At 43.6% G+C, this 25,100-nt stretch overlaps 1 long non-coding RNA gene across 2 annotated transcripts in view; it reads right to left on the bottom strand.

The window, feature by feature from the left end:
- The window catches only part of LOC126503167 (uncharacterized), a 31,492-nt gene extending 6,675 nt beyond the window's left edge, over positions 1-24,817 (bottom strand). Inside the window, exon 1 of one of the 2 annotated variants that reach the window (XR_007592195.1) lies at positions 24,562-24,817. This is a non-coding gene — a long non-coding RNA (uncharacterized lncRNA). Of the gene's footprint in view, positions 1-7,314; positions 7,417-24,561 lie in introns of those variants that run through there. The other variant, XR_007592196.1, reaches the window with a different exon arrangement.
- Positions 24,818-25,100: the final 283 nt, after the last annotated feature.

Below are 25,100 nucleotides of genomic sequence, written 5' to 3'. Positions count from 1 at the left end.
AAGTCTAACAGTAAGCATTTATAAACCCAACGCTGGGAGAATGAGAATAGACAAAATTCTTGGGGCTTACTGGTCAGACAGCCCCACCCACCTGGTGAAGCCCTGGCCAGTGGAAGAAGCTCTCAGAAAAAGCCATGGAGTGGACTCTAGAGATTGCTCAGCAGTGAAGAGCACAGGCTGCTCTTGCAGGGGACCAGGGATCTATTCCCGACACTCACATGCCAGCTCACAGTCATTTGTAACTCCAGTTCTAGAAAGCCAAAACCTGCTTCTGGCATCCACAGGCACCAGGCATGCCCATGATGTGCAACATGCAAACACACAGAATGTCCACACAAAAAATAAATAAACAAAATAATTTAATTACAACCAAAACAAGCAATGTGTGGTACTAGAAAGTGGCTCTGACAGAAAAATTCTTTTCTTTCAAGCTAAAAACTCCAAGCTTCATTGCCATTAGCTGCATTTCCTTTGGGAAAAAGCCAGATGAGCCAGGCAGTAGTGGCACACGCCTTTAATCCCAGCATTCAGGAGGCAAAGACAGGAGCATCTCTGTGAGTTACAGGTCAGTTGGTCTACAAAGTAAGTCCCAGGATGGGCTCTAAAGCTACAGAGAAACCTTGTCTAGAAAAAAATAAAATAAAATAAGCAGGATGCAGACACATATGCCTGTAATGCTGCTCAGGGGAGGTAGAGGCAGGAACATCCTCGGGATTGCCAAATGCTTGATTCCAAATTTATCAAAAAACCATATTTCAAAACCTGAAATAGAGATCAAGTAAATAAGATACCCAATCCTCTACACAAACACAATGTGCACATGTGCCTATGCACACACAAAACCTGAAGGTGGGTGGTGCCGGAAGAGTGGCAGTTAAGATTGCCTTCTGACCTCTGCATAGGCACACATATTTGCCTGCATACAGTAGCATTTACATACATGCATGTACACACACACACAGAGGGTGGGAAGGGAAATAGCACAGGAGGTTCTGTTTCTAACTTTGTGCATGTTACAAAACCCAGTGACACCTCCAAGCTTAATGTCATGAAGTCTCCAAGTTACACAGCGAGAAGATGCATTGCTACCTCCCAAATGACGTGAGTAGGGAGACTCTGAGAACATCACCTATCTTCCTTCCTGAAAGTGTCAGCTAACGAGAGGGAAGTGTGCCTCACCAAGAGGAGCCATGGAGTTTTACAAGGGGAAAAAAAATACTTTGCATTGGTATGGATCTTGGTTTATTGATATAAATTTTAGGTCAATTTTGTTATATGTATTTCTGATCATGACTAAGGTATTGTGTTTATGTAGCTCATTTAAAATGTAATGTATAATTAAGAAATATAAGTTAATAGATAGTCATCTGTAGTAGTTAAGCTTGGAGTCATATTAGTTAGATTTTCTAGTTGTATAGAGATATGTTTCAGTTAGATAGGTATTCTTCAAATCTTTCAGAGACCATCAGAATATGGCATTTAAATGTTTTAAAAATTAGGACTTTTTATGATAGTGAGACACATCTGATCCTGGCAACACCAAGCTACTTCAAAAGGAAGATGGGCATCAAAGAGGCTCCTTATAGAGTTTGTTAGCCATTTGGGCAAGAAACTGCCCTTGTCATAGTATGTTGCTTTTATTGGTTAATGAATAAAGAAACTGCTCTTCCCTAGACAGTTTGATGAACTGGACATGCAGGACCCACAGAGAGATGACTGCTGAACTTGCCTAAAGGTGAGATGATCCTTCAGGGTTCCTGCTTCATGAAAGAGTCTGCTAGATATTCTGCAGGACACAGAAAAAAAGTGACTGACAAACTGCCAATATAGGTGGAACTGTCTTTGAAATTTTCTGCATCATGGAAAAGTCTGCTGGATACTATGGACCTGTGGGCTAAAGACAGATGCCCCAATGGTACAGAAGAACTTTGGGTGACTGTCCAGGCAGCGAGACACCTCTGTCAATTCTAGAGTTTTGGAAGTTGCTTACAATGCACTTCTTGTTTACTTAGGTAATGTTATATCCTTCTGGAGTCTTTGATGGAGGTGAAGAATAGATAGATAGTTATAATTATAGTTTTCCTTAGTTATGATAAAAGATAAAGTAAATAGAAATATTGTAACTGTAATTCTTGTTTGATAACTGTTTTGTTATATGTAATTTACTACATTAAAATTAAAACCTTCCTTTTTATTTAAACAGAAAACTGGAGGTGATGTGGGGTTTCCCTCTGTATGCTGTGATTACCATTAATGAATAAAGAAACTGCTTTGGACCTACAGAAGGGCAGAACTTAGGTAGGCAGGGAAGATGAAACTGAATACTGTGAGAAAGGAGAAGGAGTCAGAGGGACACCATGGAGCTGCTGCCAAAGCCAGACATGCTAAAACTTTGTTGGTAAGCCACTGTCATGTGGCAATACACAGATTAATGGAGATGGATAAAGTAATATGTGAGAGTTAGCCTATTAGAAGCTATAGCTAATGAGCTAAGCAGTGATTTAAATAATATGGTTTCTTTGTGATTATTTCAGGTCTAAGCTAGCTGGGCAGCCAGGAACCAACAAGAGGCCCTCCTCCAGCATCAGTCTAATGTCCCTGAGCCCAAGCTGCATATCCTGGTGCCTGGCTTAGCTCCTGTGCATTTCAATAAAATGAGCCTACATTTCAAGGTAGGTTTTAGGCATTCTCCCACTCCTTCAGCTCACCAAATAGCTTATTATGTCAGGCATAAATAGATTGATATATAATAGGTAGGAGTAGACAGGCATCTTCTTTATTCCTTTTCTGCTCCTCTCTCTATGCAGATCAGTCTTTCTTCCTTACAATCCATTGTGTTGGATGGATTAATCAATCAGATTAGCCCTTGATTGACCCAATGGGATCCATTCTCTTTTCCTCTCTTCCCCTCTTCTCTCCCATTCAATATTGCAGGCACGTGGATGATGTAACTGTGAACTGTCAGAGTCTGTATTTTCAAATGAGCAGAAAGTCAGGGCCTGTGGGGACTGAGGCTGTAAAGCCAGGCTGACCAAAGCAAGCATGGAAGATGGGGCGATCAAGGGATGGTAGATGGTGATTGTTTGCCTTTCTGGATAAAGCCACCGGGAAGCTGGAAATGCCCTTTTCTACGTGTCTAATCTGAGTTTCGGTCCTCGCTCTGGACAAACTTTGTTCTGGAAATGATCGTATCCAAATGTTAACAGTGTCAACTATGACGTTTGCGTTTTCTGCTTTATCGGTATTTCCTTTTTATAAAATAATAACTACATTTTACTCACGTGATAAGAAACCTACTTCTATATAAAAATGATTGGGTAGTGATGGAGAGAATGTAGACCTAAGTGGCTCAACCAAAGGCCTCTTCCTCCAGGTCCCAATGCCCGTGCTGAGAACCTCAGGGGCCTGTGCTCGGTCCTCCACGGCACTTGTACCAGCTGACTCCTTCCCTGCCTTATCTCTAGACAAAAGGTTCCCAGGGCCGTGGCCAGGATTTACTCAGTTTCAAAATCTTCAACCCAGCATTACACCTGACTCAATGGTTATCACTTCTTATGGGTTGTTGACTCTATGGTTTAGGGACTCAGATACTTATAATCTCATCAGAACAACCATGGAGCACATGGAGAAGGCATGGCCACCTCCCAGGGCGACTGAGTGACGCTGCCAGTCTGACGTTTCTAGTGCTTACAAGAAGTAGAGCAGAAGAGAAAAATCCAGTGCAAACTACCCTGCTCCTACTCAATCTGTGTCTAGAGCAGCACCATCCCACACATACAGACAAACATAATAGAAAGTTCCAAAGAAGCCTGGACAACGTAGGGAGACCCTGCCTCAAAAAGAAAACAACACTGAAAAGAAAATAAATGAAAGAGGAAGAAACAGGAGGGAGAAAGGAGAGAAGACAGAGAGAGACAGAGGCAGAAAGAGGAGAGAAAACACTTGAAAGCATATAACATTTCACTGGATATATCCAAAATACTATCATCTCCACATTCTTTTTTTTTTTGGGGGGGGGGGAATTTTTCGAGACAGGGTTTCTCTGTAGTTTTTGGTTCCTGTCCTGGAACTAGCTCTTGTAGACCAGGCTGGCCTCGAACTCACAGAGATCCGCCTGCCTCTGCCTCCCGAGTGCTGGGATTAAAGGCGTGCGCCACCATCACCCGGCCATCTCCACATTCTTGATTAAAAAAACACCAGTTTTCTCTATTTGCACACTACGTCTTTGAGACTGGTCTGTTTATTTTACATGTGAAGCACACCTCAGTGCTATCACACATTTCGTGTGCTCAATAGCTGTGTGTGACCAGCGATGTCATACCAGAGAACACGGATCTGCACACCACACACTCCCAGCAAACAGTGGGTCCTGCAGTGACCCCAAGGGACTGCCTCCCGGTGCCTTCCTGATCTCTGGGGCACACCTCTGACATCGGTGGAGTTGTGAGGTCTCAAGGAAATTGAAGTGATGCAGGTGTGACTGCTGGCTCCACACACCAAGGAATGGCCCAGAGCAAGAGCCCCAGACACTGTACTTCAACAACAAACCACTGCACCCCGCTTTCCCTAAAGAGCTTGATCTTGACCAAGCACCTCGGGGATCCATTCTTTATCGTTGTGGTTTTTTGTTCCTTTTGAAGGGAATTCTAAGAAATATAAAGAAATTAAAATTCTCTGGAGCCTAAACAGAATGAGAAATTAAACTGTCCACAGTTTCAAAGTGTCTGAAAATTAAACTTGGAAGGCCAAACTTCTCCTAAGGAAGTCCCTAGACCAAAACATGGCTTCCCTGTCAAATGGAGAATGGCCACTCCTCCACAAAAGCTTTTCTTGTTGCTGAGTCACTGGGTACCACAGATTCACAGGTGGGTGGGGGGAGGCCCTCCCTGGGCTCTTCATATGATAGCTGGCATGGGAGAAACTTGGATACTTTTAAGAAAATCTTCATGCCAGAATTGGGGGAACCACATATTCAAACAATATTCACTCTATGAATGGCCCCCATTTTTGCCAGAGCAGATCCAGGAGTGCAGACCAGCGTCTGATTTCTTCCTAAGTGTTCTATCATGTTTGTCTCTCAAATAGAGATTTACCTTGGAGGCAAATGAAGCCTGGGCCTTGTTTCAGCAAACAATCCCCAGCCTAGATGTGTCTTAGTTTTCAGGAAGGGGTAAGGTGCAGAAGTCCTAAGATGTGCTTGTCACTCTCATGTGGCTTCGAGCCAGCTGAGGGGCAGGGAAAAGAGACTAGAGAGAAATGACAGATACTGATAAATCTCATCACAGAATCAGAGCTCTGAGCTCCGGATGGAGTCCTGGGAGTTTGGCAGCTCATATGCTATGGCCACACACAAGACCATATTTAAATCATTTCAAATTGATGAGATTATGTTTTTCTTTAGAAAAAAATATTTTAAAAAAAAACAGCAAGAAAGAACAAGGAGGAAAAAAAAAGAACTAGAGAGGAGATAACGGTCCCTCGGCAAATTATTTACTGGCTGAACAACCTTGAGAAAACAGTCCTTTGCTCTGTGTGACTGAGTCCCTGCCATGGCCACTAAGAGCCCTTTTGTGTCTTCAATGCATGGCCGCTGAGCTCCTGTTAAGTGCTATGTCCTATCCCAAGGGGCTGCAAAGACGGAAAGGGTCCAGCGTATGGTTGAGCAGAGAAGATGAGCCTCCTACACAAAGAGCCACAGTCCAAAACATTAGGAGCTGAGTGAGTGGAAGAAGAAGCTGTGCTGGGACTGTTCCCAGAAGGGAACTATTTGTCCTCAGGAAAAAAATGGAGAACAGCTGGCCTCCGTCCATTTGTTTGTCCTGAGTAATCTCGCTCTTCCTCGCTCCTATTTACCCTTCCCATTATTTCATCGGGCTGTCAATATTTTGAGACATATGGAAGACACTGAATGAGGTAAGGCTCCATTCATCCGATGGCTGAATTGCGTAGGTTCGGTGACTAAATGTCACATATCCAACAGCTAGAGAACGCTGGCCAGTTGCCTGGATGGCCACCCTGCCTGCCCCAGGACTCTACTTTCTCTCTCTTGCTAACCTTGTAGGTCACTGCTACACTAAAACCGAGATCAAAGATCCAAACAAATACTTGGCTGTGTATTTTTCTGAACTCATTTGATGTCAGTTAACAGCTCTGCTCTGCTACTATTTTATGTCTTTCTCCAAACTCACAGGAGCGATCGCTTGTCACACTGGACACCGATTTTCTTATTTGAAGTTGCTTATCTTGCCTTTCGAGTTAGTAACAATGACTTCTTATCCTTCTCTGTATTCCTACATATTCTTAATGAAAAAAAATGTGTTCTATCCCAAGAAAATTGGAAATAAGACTTGGAAAAATTAAGGGACTTAGCAAGCTTCTTGTGGTGACCAGTGAGGGAGTGGCAACCTGGCTTTTCTACATGGACAGAGGGGCAGGAGTTTTCTGGAGGGTGGTTGGTGAGCCAACGGTTGAGATCCCATGCACTGCTTGTGAGACAGGGATTAGTTGGGCAACACTACTTGGATTTGACGGGTTAAAAATAAGAAAGAAAGAAAGAAAGAAAGAAAGAAAGAAAGAAAGAAAGAAAGAAAGAAAGAAAGAAAGAGAGAGAGAGAGAAAGAGAGGGAGGGAGGGAGGGAGGGAGGGAGGGAGGGAGGGAGGGAGGGAGGAAATTGGACAAGCGTGGTGAATCTTGGAGGAGGGGGGAAGGCAAATATCATCAAAACAAAGATCCCCTCTTCTTTCCATTCCAAGACTGTCCCCTGGATACCCATCAGATCTCACAAAGAGCTGTGCTGTGAGCTCTTACCCATTCTGACATAGGCCCTAGACAGTCATCCTCATGTGTGCTTACTTACATCCCATGTCTTGTGTCTTTGGTTAAAAAAAAAATAAGAGCATATGTGTATGTGTTTTAGCCCACACTGAGAAAAAAAAACTACACATATGAAAGAGAAATGGAGGAAAACAAAGAACGTTAATGTGAGTGCTGAGTCAATGCACAACCTAACGCTGGTAGCTGCTGTAACGATGTGAAAGAAGACAGTGGTGGAGGCTGTCATAGTTGTAGCAAGAATAAAGTACAGGTGGCTGTGCATGCTTATAATTCCAGTGCTGAGAAGGTGGAACCAGGAGATCAGGGTTTGAGTCTAGCCTGAGCTACACAGCGACCCCTGTCTCACCAATGCTGGCTCGCCAACCACCCTCCAGAGAACACCAGTGGCTCCATCTTCCAGAAATCATGACCAAGACTTGAGATCAGGTGAGAACCACAGATGAGGATGCGCCACAGTATGAGAGGAACAGATCTCAAACCTGTTTAGACCTCAGATCCAGCGTCAGGCTGCACAAAGAGGAAGGAGATTTCCCATTGCTCATGACTTGCGGTTTCTGGGTGTAGAAGGCAGGGCTGGCCAAGACAAGGGAAACTGGCAGCCCTGTGGGCTTTAGGAGCTCAAGGCAGACATAAAACAGTAGGTGTTAAAATAAAGAATGCAAGAAAGGCAAAGATGTGCCATAAATGAAAGAGCTCTGATTGATGCAGATGGCAGATCCTACAGTTAACTTCAAACAGTGGCTTTAATAAAATCGTGAAACTTGACGCGCTAGTTGGAAAAGATGAGAAGTCTTTGAAATTATATTATAAAACATGAATCTGGAACTAAAACCTCAGATTAATAATAGATTGGAATTGAAGCAGTACCCATTATTAATTCTTAATGTCAGTAGCGAAGTGTGAATGGCCCTAACCAAAAAAAGATAGAAGCATAGTGTATAATTATATATCACTAGAAGAAGAAGACTAAGTTTGAATATAAAAAATTATTTTAAACAATATATTTTATTAATACCTTGAAAACCTCATATGATAAATATTTTGAAGACATTTCTCCCCCCCCAAACTCCTCCAAGATCCTCCAAAACACCTCCACACCCAACCAACTTCCTGTTCTTTTTCTTTAAAACCATTAAATCCAATTAGTCTCACCCATAGTTGGAAGCAAGGCCTGCTCTTGACTACGTACCATGGGTCATATCCTTAAATAAAACTGATTCTCCCTCTCTTGACAGTTACCAATCACCAGCAGATCCTCATCTAATGGTGGGATAACACACTCTTGTCGACTCATGCTGGGAATTTGTCTGGCTTACTCTTAATCAGGTCTTATGCATGGTGTCAAAAGTACCCTAAGTTCAGACTTGCAACTGCTCCTTTGTGCCCAGAAGACACTGTTTTCTTGTAGTTATCCACCATCTCTGACTCCCAACATCTTTCTTCCCCTCTTCCATGAAGATCCCTGAACTCTGTGGGAAGGGGTCTGATTCAGATGTCCCCTTTAGGGCTGAGCACTCCAAAGTCTCCTGTTCTGCACATGTTGATTGGTTATGGGTCTCTGTGACAATGGGAATCTATGCCAAGCTTCTCTGTGGAGGGCTGAGAGATGCACTGATCTATAGGTATGCTTATAAATCATTAGGTGTTGATTTCCTGCCATGCTCATTTAGCAGAGTCACTGTGGCAAGGCTCTCCTCTAGGGTCTCTGGACTATTTAACCAGAGATTCTTGATTTTAATAACTGTGCCAGATACGGATTCCATCTCCTAAGTGGGCCTCATAACCAATCAGAAAGTGGTTGATTGCTTTCATGACACTCATGCCACAGAGGCCATGTCTTTCTGGGACAGCCACTATTATAGCTCACAACTGGTTAAGACTGAGGATTGCCGTTCTCCTTGGGAGCCTCCATCACACCTTTTAGGGCTGTGGAAACCAGCCAGTAAGCAGGTCAGGATCAGCTTGCTTTTTTCATGTATGGCACTCTCCAGCATTAGGGCCTTAGGGTCATCTTCTGGAGGGTAACCAAGAGCCATGACAATAGCTTCTAATGTTTAAGAGACTGAAGGATCTCACTGTCCAAAAATTCATAAAGAAGTACCCTGTTCCTAGTACTGGGATTTTTATTTGCTAGCATGTGTCCACATTATATGGTAACTCCATTTAACCTGTTTTTAGGTATGTAAGTGTATGTATTTTAGGGATCTTCTCTGGTAGTAAGTTTCTTTATGAATTTGTTTGAATAATTCTAGCTTTAGTTATTGTTCTCCTTATTCCCTCCTCTATGCTGCCCCTATCTCCCATTCCATTTAACATTTTCGGTTCTATTATTCTCTTTTCCTCCTTTATCCCACAGAATTCAATCTCCCTTCTCTTAAGGAAACTTCCCTCCCTCATGGGTCCTTCCTAGTCCCCTCATTCTGTGGGTATTCCCAAGAACACAGAGGCATCTAAAGATTGGAAGCTAACACTGACATATGGGAGAAAATGCACAAACTTTATCTCTCTGGTTCTGGGTTACCTCACTCAGGATGACTGTTCCCAGCTCCAATGGTAATGTCTTTTTAAAATAATGCATGGCAAACAACTTTTACATGGTTCCCCTTTTGCTTTCAATTTAAAAACAGATATAACTTCCATGATTCCTTCAGCAAATTTCTTTATGTAAGGTATATAATTTTTAAATCTTGTCCTCAAATAAGATGAGGCAAGGCATTCAAAATACTAAGAATGGGCAGTGGGGAAGAGACAGAAATCTTTAATTAATTAATAAAGAAATAAATAAATTAAAAAAAATACTAAGAATGCACCAAAGTAGCCAGGCGTGGTAGCAGACACCCTTAATCCCAGCAGAGGCAGGTAGATTTCTGAGTTCGGGGCCGGCCTGATCTATGGAACAAGTACCAGCACAGTCAGAGCTCCGCAGAGAAGTCCTGCCCTGTAAAACAAAAGCAAAGCAAACAATGCACCAGAGTATATTCAAAAGGGGAAGAGCTTTCTGCAATTTAAATTCACCTCACTTGGAAGATGTTGGCACAGAGGACAAAGTACTTCCTGGTGAAAAGGGGGCTGTGTCTCCGTTGGCAATAAGTGTAGGGAAAGACCTGGGTGTGAGCTGAGATTCAGAAGAGACACTCTGGAAGAAGCCAGGGCTTATTCAGAGAAGTGGTGCCGAGACAGGACATGGAGATGGAACTGAGACCAGAGAGAAATGAGGCGGGGTGGGGGGGCTCTAACAAAGAGGAGCACGGTTAGTACATGATGTGTGATGGTCCAGCTTTGCACCTGACACATCAATAGAAAGTAAAAGTCAGGTTTTGATTTTTTTTTTCTTAAACTATCAGTTTGTGGTGAGTCATGCAATCACAGAGAGCAACAAATGATGCTCTGAAGGTTGCCACTGCTAAGCTACAAAACTAGATGGGCTGCTGTCTTAGTTAGGTTTTCTACTGATGCTGCCATGAAACACCATGACCAAAGAGCAAGCTGGGGAGGAAAGGGTTTATCTGGCTTACACTTAAACATTGTTGTTCATCACTGAAGGAAGTCAGGACAGAAGCTCAAACAGGGCAGGATCCTGGAGGTGGGGGCTGATGCAGAAGCTATGAAGGGGTGCTGCTTATTGGTTTATTTTCCATGCCTTGCTCAGCCTGCTTTCTTAGAGCCCGGGACCATCAGTCCAGGCATGGCACCACCCGCAATGGGCTGGGCCCTTACCTATCAATCACTAATTGAGAAAATGCCCTACAGCTGGATCTCATAGAGGCATTTCCTCAACTGAGACTCCTTGCTCTCTGATGACTCTAGCTTGTGTCAAGTTAAAACAAAACCAGTCAATACAACAATGTACGGTGATTGCATTCCAAAATAATAGTAATTCAATTTATAAGTTATTGACATGTAAGCCCATTGTAAATTAAGAAGCAATTTCAATTTAGGGGACAGGATATCACTAAGTTGCCCAGGCTGGCATTGAGCTTACTATGTAGCCCAAGCTGGCCTTAAACTCTGAGCAATGCTCTTGCCTCAGCCTTCTGGGTGCTGAGATTCCAAGCACACACTCAGCTAATATATAATTAATTTTAACAACCCTAACTTTAAACTTCTTCCAACTAAACAATCCCATTGCTCTGAAACATCAGCGAGCATCTCCTTACACACAACCTTAGAGGGTGGAGAAGGACTAGGGCAATGTCCAGTGTGAGTGCATGGTGTATACAGAAAACAGCACAGGCTGTGCGAACTGGTTGGGAGAAGCAGAACCCGGGACTGGTGAATGGGACCGAGAAGCAACAACAGTGTCCTGTTTCCTCAGTTCCCTAAGACATTTGTGAAGACAGAGGGCAAACCTCCGTGGATAGGTTGATCCCAACCAGTGCCTTTCGGTTACCAAGACTATATGTTCTCATCAGAGATAGTTAGAGATCAAGTTTGGAAATACAAAGTGGTGCTTCAAGTTTCCTGTACAACAACGCTAATGCTACCAGGAAACACAATGTTTAACACGCTGAAGGGGGAATGTTCATGATTTGTATAACAAATTAACCTATAAAGAAGAGTATAAACAACCATCAACTTCTAACATAACAAAGAAGTAGGGAGCTCTTAACCCAGAAAAGCACCAGGAAAGATGAATTAATAAAGATGAGATGAAAAGGGGAAAAAAAACTCTAAGGATTATGTACTTAATAAAATAGTGGCCCTTTTATACTATTTCCTGAGAAAGGAAATCAATGAGTCAAAATAAAAGGAATTTCTGGTAACCAAGATGAAAGTTGAATATGATCCAAACAGTCAGTGAAAACATTAGGAAAGATCATGGACAAAAGATTTTGAAATCAGAATAAAACTTCTAGAAAGCCTCGAGCCACTGTGGTATCAAGAGAAAAGAGAAGAAGGAAGGAGGAAATAATGATATTCCTAATGAGAGTTCTTCCTGAAGATTAGCAGCCTCCTCAAGACTTCCCACTGTGCTGACAGAGGCCTTCTGGAGTCACTGTGGGGAGAACACTCTTCCAGCTCCATGAACCAAGGGCAACCAGAGGACGGCCTTTTCACTGGGTGCAGGATGGACCAACTCCCCCTTCCCCCGTGCAAAGGCTTGGTGTGATTCCTATGTGAGCTCCAGGCAGCTTGTTAACCCAGAAGGCTGCAGAGGACAATTCCTTTCATTTCTTGAATAACAAGCAATCACTGTTGCATCTCGAACCTCCGTGTCCAGTCTTGCTCATACCATTGCTGAGCACGTGGTTTGTAGGTGTTAAAGTGTCTGCCGACTGAATGTGGTCGGCCCTTCACATTTAGATCAGCGTGGGGTAGGCTGTGCACAGCCAGGGAATGCCAACAGGAAGATTAGCAAATCATCAGGATCATTTAGGTAAATATTTCCTTCTAGGTAAAATCAGAAAACCAAAGCCCACGTGTTCACTTGGGTTACACTTAGAGAGTCTTCTATTCCAGGCCTCGACCCCTCATCTAGATTACAGGGAAGGAGAAGCCAGTGGAATGAAGAGGGTAGAGTAGAGGAGCCCACGTACAGGCCTCAAAAGTCTAAGTTCAATCACCAGACCCACCAGGTGGCAGGAGAGAACCGATTCTTAGGTGTTGTCCTTGACCCCCAAAGACATGAACTGTGACACATATGCCACCCCCATGTATGACACATGCATGCGCATAAGCAAATAACTGTGAAAACAGATCAAGATGGAAGGGGATCCAAGCTCTAGCATTCTTGGTATGGGTTGTGCTAAGGAGCCAATGGCATCTCTGTGCCCCAAGGCTACTCCTCCAGCTCTCTGTTTACCGTCAGAAGCTAGAGGTAGGAAGGGAGGCCTTTGGGGAACGGCACAGCATAGACACGAACATTGGAGAAAACAGATCAGCTTCCTGCCCCTCGTCGCCCCACCCACCACCACCCACCTTGTTCTTCTCTCTGAACTGGCTTCTGATGCATCCCATCTCCTCTGGGCCCTGATTCTGTTCCCCTCAGACGCATCTCCAGGAGGACCTGTTTAGTGGAGCAGCCTAGCCACCGAAAGAAGCTTTCTGGGAAGAGGACTTCTGCTTCCTCCGGGGACCTTTCCCTGGTATGGGACACATTTCTACCACTGGGGTGCTTTTAGTGTCTATGAGCATGTTCAGAAACCAGACATTAAAGACATGGGATCGCTCGTCTCCGCCATTAGCCACTACCATTGTTTCATGGGAACTACCTCGGATTCATGTCTGGCTGGAAGAACGGCCGTACCTCTCTCAGGCATGATGCTGTCCTCTATGTGGAAGGCAGACGTCCATGCCTCTCTCCCACTGTCAAAGCATCCACTCAAGGACCATTGGTCCTTGATCAAAAGCTGGACGCTATGGCTCAACTACACTTTCCAGGATAGCTTTGTGACTCACATCCATGGGCCAAAAAGCTTGCAAATGACAGGACTACGGGTGACATTAGAAGTGATTTTTTTTTTTAATTATCCGGGTCAACATTGTATAATACTATGACAACGCCCTATTTAGATGCAATAAAACTATTCCCAACGGCCATTAATTGATCCCAATGGATGCCTAATAGCCTCTTAAAATAGAAGAGCGAGCTGAAACAGTCAGGAACACTGCTAACTACATTACTCTTTTGTGCAAGGTGGGATCTTTCGATGTGGGCCTCCTCTTTCTCATTCACTCTCTGCCTTCTCCACTAAAACTCAGTAAGAAAGGCTCCACTGCCCATTACATACTGGTTTAGGCAGAAGCCCCATGTTCCTAGCGCTCCCACCATAGGTCTGTTGCGGGCACTGACAAGGCGGGCAGATCTGCTCAGTAACAAAGCAGATAAAACACAACGATGAAGACAGGAACGTCAGCAACATTGACGGGTTTGTCTCCAAATGTGATCACTCCTTTTTCAGAGCTGAACAGCGTGATTGTCTCTGAAGACTTCTAAAGTCAGATAGCTCGGTAATTCTTTTCCTACATCAGTTCGCAATGCCACGTCGCCCAATCTAGTGAAACGCCATCAACAACAGGAGAGGAGTTTGAGGTCTGCTGTGACAGGAGAGGAAAATGAGAGAGAGAAAATCCTGCCCTGAGATCCCCAAAGAGGCTCCTTCCCCAAGCTAATCAAGCCACATTCTGCACGTAATTATTTCTATTGTACCTTCGGACTAAGTAACTATAGGAGGCTTTTGTTTGGGTTTTGCCAATTTACATTATGATTTTTGATGTAGATCATCTGTTGCTTTTAATAAAATCATGCTACTCATTTGAGAAAATACGTGCCATAAAAGAAGCGTTGCTGTTCTCTTAAAAACTCTTAAAGGCCAACTCCAGAGTTCCCTATTGTTCGTTCCCTTGGAATAAATTACTGCAATCAGACCACATGGGGAGAAAAGTTAACCTCTGATTACAAAAGGAATCAGTCCAAGAGGTAAACTATTAATCACAGCTCCTCTCTAGCCACCCGAGATAGAAGGCGCATTCCCATCCAACCCATTAGAGCCGCCTCTTCATTCATCATGCGCCCTTTGGTATTCGGTTTCTCCTGAAATCTAGGGCGGCCTCAGTCAGCCATCGTGGCTAACCTTACACCCATCTCCAGTGTCCCCCTGATAGCTTGATCTGACTATGATAATTTGTCACTGTCAAAGCCGGTTAAGCTTTTGGCTTTGGTCTTCCTTTCTTCTGCAGGTGTCAAAAATGCAAAGGCACCGTTTATAAAACCGAAGATGACAGCATCGCGTTTGCGGTGGTTACGGAGTGCCAGGAGGTAACTTTATTTAAAAGACCTCAGCTTTCTCTCCAGTCGAGCTGCTGAAGCTCCAGGGTGGTCTGGAGAGCTGATTCAAAAACATAAATGCCACCACAGCAACGTACAGCTCCTAAGGCCAAACATCCAGATGTGTCAATAATGTGAGAATTAGAAACAGATGTAAGCCCTTGTTGGAAAACAAATATCATAGAATTATTTCCTTTCTCTTGCCTCCTTCCGTGTTCACACACTTCGGTGTCGTCCTTCCTTGTTTTGGTTTTCTCTTTGAGAATCGGGAGTAATTTCTATTTTTCTGGCGGGCATATAGCTATGGATAAAATGCCCCCGGAAAGGGAAAGGACAGTGGATTCTGCACCTTCTTTCATCCCCAGTGGGACTAACCGAAGCTCGGTGATTGTCTGCAGTCGCCTGGGGAGCTACAGTTTAAGCAGATCTTCTGGGGTATGTTCTAGACCGCTGAGACCACTTAGAGAAACTGCCCTTGCAGAACCAACCCATCTCTTTATTTCCGGAAGGTACCCAAAGAAAGAAGAGGTGCCGCGGAGGTGTGCGCTGCTGATAGCGCCTCCTGATGGTCCTTTGGTGCAATTACAGTGTGGCTTGAACTTAAAGGCATTTGGGCATTTTGAATACATATACATGTATATATTCGTGTACTATTAGAAATAACTTTGCTTTTTAAAGCAAATTCATTTCATTTTATATGTATGGGTATTTTGCCTGCATGTATATCTGTGTGCCATGTTCATGCCTAATGCCCTCAGAAGCCAGGAAAGCATCTGATCCCTAAAGCTGGTGCTACAGTCTGTTGTGAGCCAACATGTGGGAGCTGGGAATTGAATTCAGGTCCTCTGGAAGAGCAGCCAGAACTTTGAACCACTGAGTCATCTCTCCAGCCCCACGAATGGATGTTCATAAAGTCTTTAAGTATATGTTTATTTGGGGGCAGGAAGCATATGTATATCATTTTGTGAAAAGGGAGAAAAATGATTGCCAGAAGACAGAATTTACATGGGAAGTCTGCATTTCCTGTACTGAGAAAATAGCTCAGTCAGCAAGGCCAGTACAAGGGCCCGAGTGCAATTCTTTAACTAGTGTTAAAAAGCCAAGAACCTGAGACCTGATGAGTTAAATGTTAACAAAACCAAGGCAGACCTGGTGGGTTGATACTAGTAGCCAGGGCTAGATGATGAAACCTTGCAAAGAAGAAGAAGAAGAAGAAGAAGAAGAAGAAGAAGAAGAAGAAGAAGAAGAAGAAGAAGAAGAAGAAGAAGAAGAAGAAGAAGAAGAAGAAGAAGAAGAAGAAGAAGAAGGGGAGGAGGAGGTGGAGCAGCAGCATGGTGGTGTGCTCCTGTAGTCCCCTGGTGGCAGACAAGACAGAGGATTCCTGGAGTTTACTGACTAGCCAGCCTGGTTAAACCGGCAAGCACCAGGCCGAGGAGGGATTCTGTCTCCAAAAATAAGGTGGAGGATGCCTGAGCAATTACACTGAAGGTTTCCTTTGACCACTATACTAACTCAAACTGCTACACACAGATACAGACACACACACACACATGCACAAAGTTTGTATTTCCCTACAGTACAAATGCCACAGCCAAACAACAAAGTTTAAGGCACAGTCACCATCCACTGGAAAAGCTGCAGTGACTTTGGAGAGCTAACACTCCGGAAACCCTGAGGTCACTGTGTCAGCAGAAGCAATGAGCAGCTCAGATTGGGCTGTGCTCTCTGGTAACTGGGCAGGGTTAGCCTCTGCACTTGGGTTAGTTCCACTGAGCGTGAAACAAGACCTATAATGGGATGCAGGAAGGCAGAACCAGATAGTGGAGCACTCTCTGAAAACGTCCTGTAAAGTCATGGAGCCAGCTCTGCATTCACGTCCTTGCTCTCAGACCCCATCCAAAACATAGACGACAGTGACCTTCACACCAGGACAGACCAATGAGATGGTAAGATCAGCCAGGTGCAATTCTGTAATCATTGACCATGTCTAGGCACAATGCGAAGTTCTACTGATCACTTAGTGTGCACAGCAAGCCTGCTGTCTGCTTCATATCATATGAGAAAGTCTACTAGGTCTTACTGGATAACTATTCTCCCTACTTGCCTATCAGCATAACTACGAGGGAAAGAAGCAAGTACACAATTCAGAAAATTACCTTTCTTAGCTGTGTGTGTGTGTGTGTGCGCGCGCGCGCGCACGCGCGCGTGCGTGTGTGTCTGCTGTACGTGTGTCTTAGAGTTTCTATTGCTGTGAAGAGACACCATGGCCATGGCAATTCTTATAAAGGAAAACATTTAATTGGGGCTGGCTAACAGGTTCAGAAGTTTAGTCAAGAATGTGATTACTGGCCACACCAGCAGTTGTTTGGCAACCCTAGAAATGAAAGTTGAATTGTGTGTTGGTGACACTGGGCAGACGCCAGAGAGCAGCCCAGCTTGCCTACCTCTGAACTCAAGGAGACAAACTTGAACTTTCCCCTTAGGAATAACAAATATGGTTTGATGGTTCCTGCCTGCAGCTATAGACTAAGATTTCTTCCATGCTTGGAGATTCCACTGCCACAGACTCTACCTGGGCATCGCTCACCCCAGTATTTGCTACACCGTCTATCACTTTCACTGCTGGGGAAACTGCTACACTTTCCCCCCTGTGTCTCAAAGCTTCAACACTGCCAAGCCCTTCTCCGGAAAAGAGGAAGAGACTGCTCCTGCACTATCTAAGATGGTGTAGATACATTTGCTCTTTTTTTTTTTTAAATATTTATTTATTTATTATGTATATAATATTCTGTCTGTGTGTGCGCCTGCAGGCCAGAAAAGGGCACCAGACCCTGTTACAGATGGTTGTGAGCCACCATGTGGTTGCTGGGAATTGAACTCAGGACCTTTGGAGGAGCAGGCAATGCTCTTAACCTCTGAGCCATCTCTCCAGCCCTACATTTGCTCTTTGTGCTTATCTTGGAATGTATTTACAAGCCACCTCCTGTTTAAAAGATTTATAGAAGGCAGTTTATCACTTGGCTAATCTGACTATTTAATATGGGTTGTTGGAGGGATGGAGGAGAGCACAGGAGAAAGTGGATTAAAATCCAAGGACAGTTATACACAGCCAACAATAGTGAAAGAGATGCAAATTGAATTCTTCCCAATACAAGCCTTTCCCATCCAGCACAAACTAATACACCTCTCTTTAAGTTTTGTTCACTGTGGATGATTCAGCTGGAGTGGGATTAAGGACCTGCTACAGATGAAAACGTCAGCTAGTAGCTGTTTCTTCCCAGCAAATTAGAAGTTAGGGAATTGCTCCTCTCCAACACCAAGGCTCCCTTCCTCAAAAACTCTCCCACCACTGCCTGTTGGCTGGTTCCTCTATTTGCTCTGTTTATTGTCAACAAATGGAGTGGAAAGTACTCACTAGCATGTGCCTGGGTTAAACTGCCTTTCTGCTCCCAACACTGTGCACACTGATCCCATCGGGAAGATGGACAACCTAAGCAGTCCTCTCTCCCTGGCTATTTCACAGCCCTGTTTTCAAAGCATTTTTCTGTGTGTCTGCCCATTCATCCATCCATCCATCCATCCATCCATCCATCCATCATCTATCCATCTATCCGTCCATCTATCTATTATCTATCCATCATCTATCTATCTATCATCTATCAATCATCTATCTTCCCCACTCTCACTCTCTTTTGCTCTCTCCCACTCTTGCTCTCTCTGTTTCTGTCTCTCTCTCTTCTCCTCTTTTCTTTTTTCCCTCTCTCTTCTCTCACTTTCTTTCTTTCTCTCCTTTCTCCCCCTCTCATTCTCTCTATCTGTCTTTCTTTCCAGTCTTCCTATGTGTGTGTATGTTTGCACATGTTTAACTGCAACCCACATAGTCATGAAAGTCTTAGCTTCCTCTCTGCTGTGATTCTCAGCTTAACCTCTTAGCCTGACTTGAACTTACACCAAGAAGAACACCAGGCCCCAGGTTTTTCCTTGCCGATTTCCCTAGCATTTCTGTAAGCCAGATTTCTGCCCACAACACTCTCTACAGTCCCTTCCTACTCCCCCAATTAGGAACTGATCCTCCTGGGAAGAAGGAGGTAGGAGGAGGTGGGGGAAAAGAAGGGGAAAAGTTGTGACGGAAAAGCAAATATGTTGCTATTGAGTCAGAAGGACCAAATCCAAAAGCACTGAGTCACCTGCTGAGGAACATTGTCTTGCTGAACACGGAGCGGCAAGTGGCCAGATGCACACCTGCGCACAGGTAAGGAATCCAGCTGTTCCCAGGACTGCAGACTGTTGAGTTTAGCGCACAGGGCCACACCCAGGCTTCTGCACATTCTCATGGCAATGGTGTTTCCTCTACTTGTCTTTTCACAAACTACACAAGGAAAAGCACTGGTGTTCAGGAATGGCAGGAGCAGGTGGCTCAAGACAGATCACTGTGCCGCAGCCACCTCTCTGAAAATTCCAAAGCTTCATCTGGTCAACACTCATCTGTCCTGTGCTTGGTATTGCATGTTTAACAACTACTTTAAAAAAATTGTGCTAAACAAGTCTATTCTGGTGTTTTTACGTCATGTTAATGCACCCAGAGAGGTATGTGGCTATGAAGTCTCATTGTTTTCTCAGTTTCCTCTTAAATAATCTTGGAAATTCACTAGTAGTGGTGTATCTTGTAAGCACTCTCACCTCCGCCAGCTCGTGGAGAAGTCTGTTGTGAACACTAGCTCCTTTTCTGTGGCTCTGACCACGTATCTGCCCTGAAACAACTTTAGGAAAGACGACCTACAGTTTGAGGGCTCAGTACATCATGGGGGAGGCGTGGCTTAACAGCAGGGGTGTCTATCGGGGTCTCCTCGCCACCTAATACATTGGTGAAAGGGAGATGATGGGGTGTGGAGCTGAACCATAACACCTTGAATCGCTTTCAGTTACCGCTTCCTCCAACAAGGCTCTACCTCCTGGTTCCCACAACCTCCCCAACGTATCACCATCAGCTGAAGACCAAGAGTTCACACGCGAGCCTATGGGAGAGACTTCAGATTCAAACCACAGCACTGTCGTCGAGTTTTGTTTCCTTGTCTTATTTTCAGACAGGATCATGGAACCAACAATTGACATCAAGCTGACCTCAGATATGCCATGATCCTCCTGCCTCAATTTCCCAAAGGCCAGGATTACAAGGATAAGCAATACACGTCCAGCTTCACGGAGAATTTTTTTTTCTGTTTGTGCTTCTCAGATCTCTTGCCCAAATCCCTGATCACTCTCTATGAATATGTTTTATTACCATTGGTTAATAAAGAAGTTGCTTCTGCCTATGGCAGAATAGGGTAGAATATAGCCAGGTTGGAAGAGATATAGACAGAGAGTAAGTGGAATCAGGGAGGCAACATGTACCTGCCAAAGGAGGACTCACCAGAACCTTACCTATAGGTCACAACCTAGTGGTGATATACAGATTAACAGAAATGGGTTAATTTAAGATGTAAGAGTAACTTAGTAAAAAGTCTGAGCTAATAGGCCAAGCAGTGTTGTAATTAATATAGTTTCTGTGTGATTATTTGGGTCTGGGTGGCCAGGAATGAAAGAACAGTCTGTTACTGGAATCCAAATCCCTCACATCCCCAATTTTCAGTGGATCCTACAACCTCTAGGATCAAGTTCCAAGTCCCAGACTGCTTGCTAGGGTACCAGAGTCCTGTTCATGGGTTGACTGCCAGATGTTGATCACAATTCTCGCCTTCTACCACAATCTCTCCTCAGCTGACCACCCAAAAGTCTGAGGACTGAAGTTTCTGAGCTCTTTCCCCGGCCTGAAGCCAGCATTCCCCTTTCATCTACTTCAGCCTCTCCTTCAACACTGAGATCTCGGGTAATTCTCCTCCAGGCTCCCTGTCTTCTACAAGCTTACAGAGGGCCTTTTATTGGTTCCACTTCATGGTATTTACCTTTCTACCCTATCTCTAAAGCTTCACCTATAGGCCTTTCCTAATTACAACAAGCACTCTTAGGTCATGCTTCTTGGTCCTTTTATTTAACCTTTTTCTGTCCAGCAGCCAGCCATCAGTCTGTGGTTGTTGACTGATAAAAGGAAGTCAAAAGTATGTGTGGTATTGGATGAGCGTAGATTGAGAAAACACACATTGGGGAAAGAAATTGCAAGAGTGACATCAGAAAATGTTCTAATTACCCTCACCTCCGAGTACAGCTAACAGATTGCTTTCACTGAAACACACCTTCCCCTGGTTTCCCTGTCCTAGAAAGGGCCACCACCCTAGCGAACAGTCCATGCCATAGTGCCCTCGGGCCAGGACACTGATGCTCTTTCTCCCAATATTGACACCAGTGCTCTGTCTGGGCACCTGCTAAACAGATACTGTCCTTACTCCCATTCCAAGAAATCATGTTTTAGGGCACTACCCTGGTTTTAGAGGAAAGCAGAGAACTCATTTCAGTGGCAAGGATGGGTCAAGGGGAAACCAAATCCCCAATGGACCAAAGCCTACTCATCAAAAGCTGGCCTTAGCTTTTGTTGACATGAAGGCAAAGCTTTTGCTGACACAAAAGAATGGACGAAGAGACAGATGAAAGAGTAGCAAATTGTGAAAAGAGATAGCATCCAGTCTTCAAGAAGCAGCAAATACATGATATACCATGTCTGCTTTAGAGAAGGACAAAGAAAATACAGAAGTTGCCCTCCTTGCCAACTGGCTCTCATCAGGCTTCCACTTGGTGTTTATATTCTTTTGATTATTCACAAGAAATACTGAAATAAAGTAGACCTCTAAGAAGTAGACATGGTTACTAGCCGTTATTAGAAAAAGCAAGGCAGATACACTCAATCTGCACAGTCATGATCTGGAATGGGAAATATGCTGCTCCAGTGTCTATGGTTACCTTGCAAGCTGGACCTCACTCCCAGTGCCACACCAGGGGAGATAATTAAATGAGAGGCTCCCTCTAGGATCATCCTCTAGGTCCCTACTGCAGAATTGCATTCTCAGCGAGAAGATGTTGTAACCAGTCCCTTTGGCAATTCCAGCACTAAGTGTATCCGCCCCTTGGAAAGAATCCAACACCAAACCACCACCTGCTACCTCTAGTTCTGGAGCCAGTTGTACCGAACCTGAAGCCGCACTGATAACCTTGGAAAACAAGAGTTCATTGTCCAATACTATTTTCAAGGAACAAAAAAATAAATTTCTCCTCCCTCCCCCCAGAAATAGTGAACCAGATCCTTACAACCATCATCTTCCTTGCTGGAACATTCCTAGAGCTCACCAATATTTCTCTTCTTCCTCCCATTCCTGGGTGTTTAGGATGTTGACTCTTTCCAACCTAGTGAAACGCAGCTATTCGGCTTATCTTGGATAATGAATTATGAAGCAGAAGTAGTTAGTGTTGTTGCTAAGCAGAAGCACCCAGGATCAATGTTTCTCTACTTCTCCTTCCTTGTCATCATCAGCACAGTTAACCCAAGGCCAAACGGGTCACCTAACCCACAATGGACTTCATGTGAAAATAAAAGTTTGAGTTGTTAAAACAGCATGCTCTTCACTACATAGAAGTTACAGTAACTTTGGATCTTGGGAAGTGGAGTTTGCCTTTATAAACTCTATACTGTTCACTTTTAAAAAATGACAAATCCAGAGCTCAAAAGGCATCTGAGTTTGCAGAACTCTTATCAAGAATGCACAAATCCCTGGGTTCCATTCCTTGCACCACATAAACCTGGAATAGTGGCATACACCTGTAGTTAGCATGTAGAAGTTGGAAGCAGGGGGACCAGAAGTTCAAGGTCAACTTAGGTATATAGAGAATTTGAGTCTGGTGTAGAATATGTGAGATACTATGGTGCCCAGTCTGATACATCTACAACTCAATTCCTGCCCGAAGGCTCGGGGATTGTTGCAAAAGAGGGGGGCAATAAGAACGAGGGAAACAAGGAGTTTGTTGTGAGGATGTGTCTCTTAAAAATGTCGGAGGGGCTATAGCCATGAGGTCTCATCAACATGGCTGCTTAAACAAGACCTGATCAAGGACAACACCAACAGACTTGAGAATGTGGCCGGTTAATGAGGCCTCAAGCAGATTCAAAGAACTGTAGGTCACTAAGAAATTCTGAGAGCAGGGAAAATGATCTTCCCAGGAAAGAGCTTCCAATTAGTTATCCAATACCAAGTGGTCAACCCTGAACATATATACAGTCAAAGAACCAAAGAAATGAGCAGGTTGTAGTTAAATATTCAGGACGTGTGTGTGTGTGTGTGTTATGTGTGTGTATAAATACATATAACAGTGATTAAAGAAAAAATGGCATAAATCTGAAAGAAAGGGGAACTACATGGGAGGGTTATACGGAGGAAAAGAAAGGGAAAATGATGCGATTATATTGTAATTTCAAAAAATAAAAAAGTATTATAAAAAATTGGGTTACTATATTATAGCAAAATCCCTTGCCATGGTTCATAATTTCTACACTAATTCATGTTCTGTGTGTTGTGACAAGAAAATTGAGTCTTCCCTTGGTGAGATTTGCAATTATGAAGTAAGTTTAAGGTTATAATTAATTTAAATTGCAAAACTAACTCATTATTTTTTGGCTATTGAATCATAAAAATTAGAACTGGAAGCATGTTGTGTTAAATGCATTGCCCTCACCCCTTCTCAAAGAATTTAATATCTATCACAATATCCCAACTACACAGAGGAAACTGTTTTGGTCTACAAATGTAAAAAATGATTACCTTAATATTTTGTGTGTTTTCATGGCCCTAAATAAAATAAAGTTATTTGGAAATTGTTATATTTTAGGCCTTTGGGTAAACTTTTCTCAGCAAGAAATTCCATCTACTTTTCCCCAAAATAAACAAATAATAAGTTGATGCACAGAATTTTTGAAAGACAAAGAGTACATAAGGAGGATTTATGACAAGTCACAGAAAGTATTTATCAAGTACCTTCTTTGTCTCTGGCAGGAGACTAATAAAGGGCAGATGGCATGCTCACTCCCTTCCTCAGATTTACACTCACTAACTTCTTCTCCTGTATGAACACACAGTTATTTTCCCTCCGTGTTTTGGGTTATGAAAATGACATGGCCAAATTTTATCAGAAATGAAAAATAGCATCTGTCTGTGTGCCTCAACTGTCTAGACATATCTGAGAGTTAAGAGTACAGTAACTGGGAGGAATCAAGACATTAGACCAGAGAGAAAGAAGAGAGGGTAGTAGATCCTGATTACAGAAGCGAACAGTCCTGTGCTAGGCTCTTGCCAAAACCTTTAAATCCAGTGTGCTATCATCCCAAATTCATATCCGAACATGAAGATTGTCCCTGCTTTCTAGATAAGGAAGTTGAAGTTCAAGGAGGACAAAGGACTGGGTTAGAATGGACTAGCCACTAGACCCAGGATTTGGATCTAGACCTAATTCAGATTGGAAAACCTTAACCATAAGACCACAGAACAGTGTGTAAAAGTTATGAATTGAAACCTTTAGTCTCGGTTTCAGAAGAGCCCCAGAGGGCTTGCTCCAGTTACTATACAGCGGGTCAGTTATCTGGAAAGGACCATGTAGGGACCATTATCTCCATATTGCCTAGGCCTTCAGCATGGGAAAGTCAACCCTTGGAGGGAAGGGGGTTCAGAAAGGATTCAGGGACAAATAACAAGATAATGAAGGAATCACCTGGAGGGGTGTCCAGTCATGTCGCAGAAAGTGGAGCTTGCAGCTGGAATTCAGTGAAGACATTGCCTATACATGTCCCCTCTGAGTTGCCTGGGCTCCCTCACAGTGTTAGCATCTCTGTGTAGTCAGATCTCTTACCTTATACTCCGAGATTCAAAAAAAAAAAAAAAAGAATGACAAAGCACAAATTATCCTGTCTTTCGAGACACACTGGATCACTTCCTCCATATAACAAACCAGTCCAAGAAGAAGGGGGACAAGGTGGAGAACCCACCTCTCAATACAGACCATTTCTCGGTGGGGTTTCAGATCATGGGTTAGAAGGTGACATGGGTCATGGCAGCATTGTTTGTCACAGCACAACCTGGAAACAACCTAAATGTCCCCTGACGGAAGAATGGATAAGAAAAATGTACATTTACACAATGGAGTACTACACAGCAGAAAAAATAACAACATCTTGAAATTTTCAAGCAAATGGATGGATCTAGAAAACATCATATTGAGTGAGGTAACCCAGACCCAGAAACACAAATAGTATACGTACTCACTCCTAAGTGGCTTTTATACATAAAGCAAAGTAAAACCAGCCTACAATTCACAATCCCAGAGAACCTAGACAACAATGAGGACCCTAAAAGAGACATACATGTATCTAATCTACATGGGAAGTAGAAAAAGACAAGATCTCCTGAGTAAATTGAGAGGATGGAGACCATGGGAGAGGGTAGGAGGGGAGGGGAGAGGAAGGGAGAGGAGTGGAGAAAATATATAGCTCAGTAAAAACAATAAAAAATAAATTAAAAAAAGAAA

This window comes from Alexandromys fortis, unplaced genomic scaffold (assembly GCF_014885135.2).
Source record: "Alexandromys fortis isolate MF-2015 unplaced genomic scaffold, M_Fortis_MF-2015_v1.1 scaffold_43, whole genome shotgun sequence".
Taxonomy (NCBI): Eukaryota; Metazoa; Chordata; class Mammalia; order Rodentia; family Cricetidae; genus Alexandromys; species Alexandromys fortis.
Note: the sequence above shows the minus strand (reverse complement) of the source record. Positions and strands in the feature narration are given on the sequence as shown.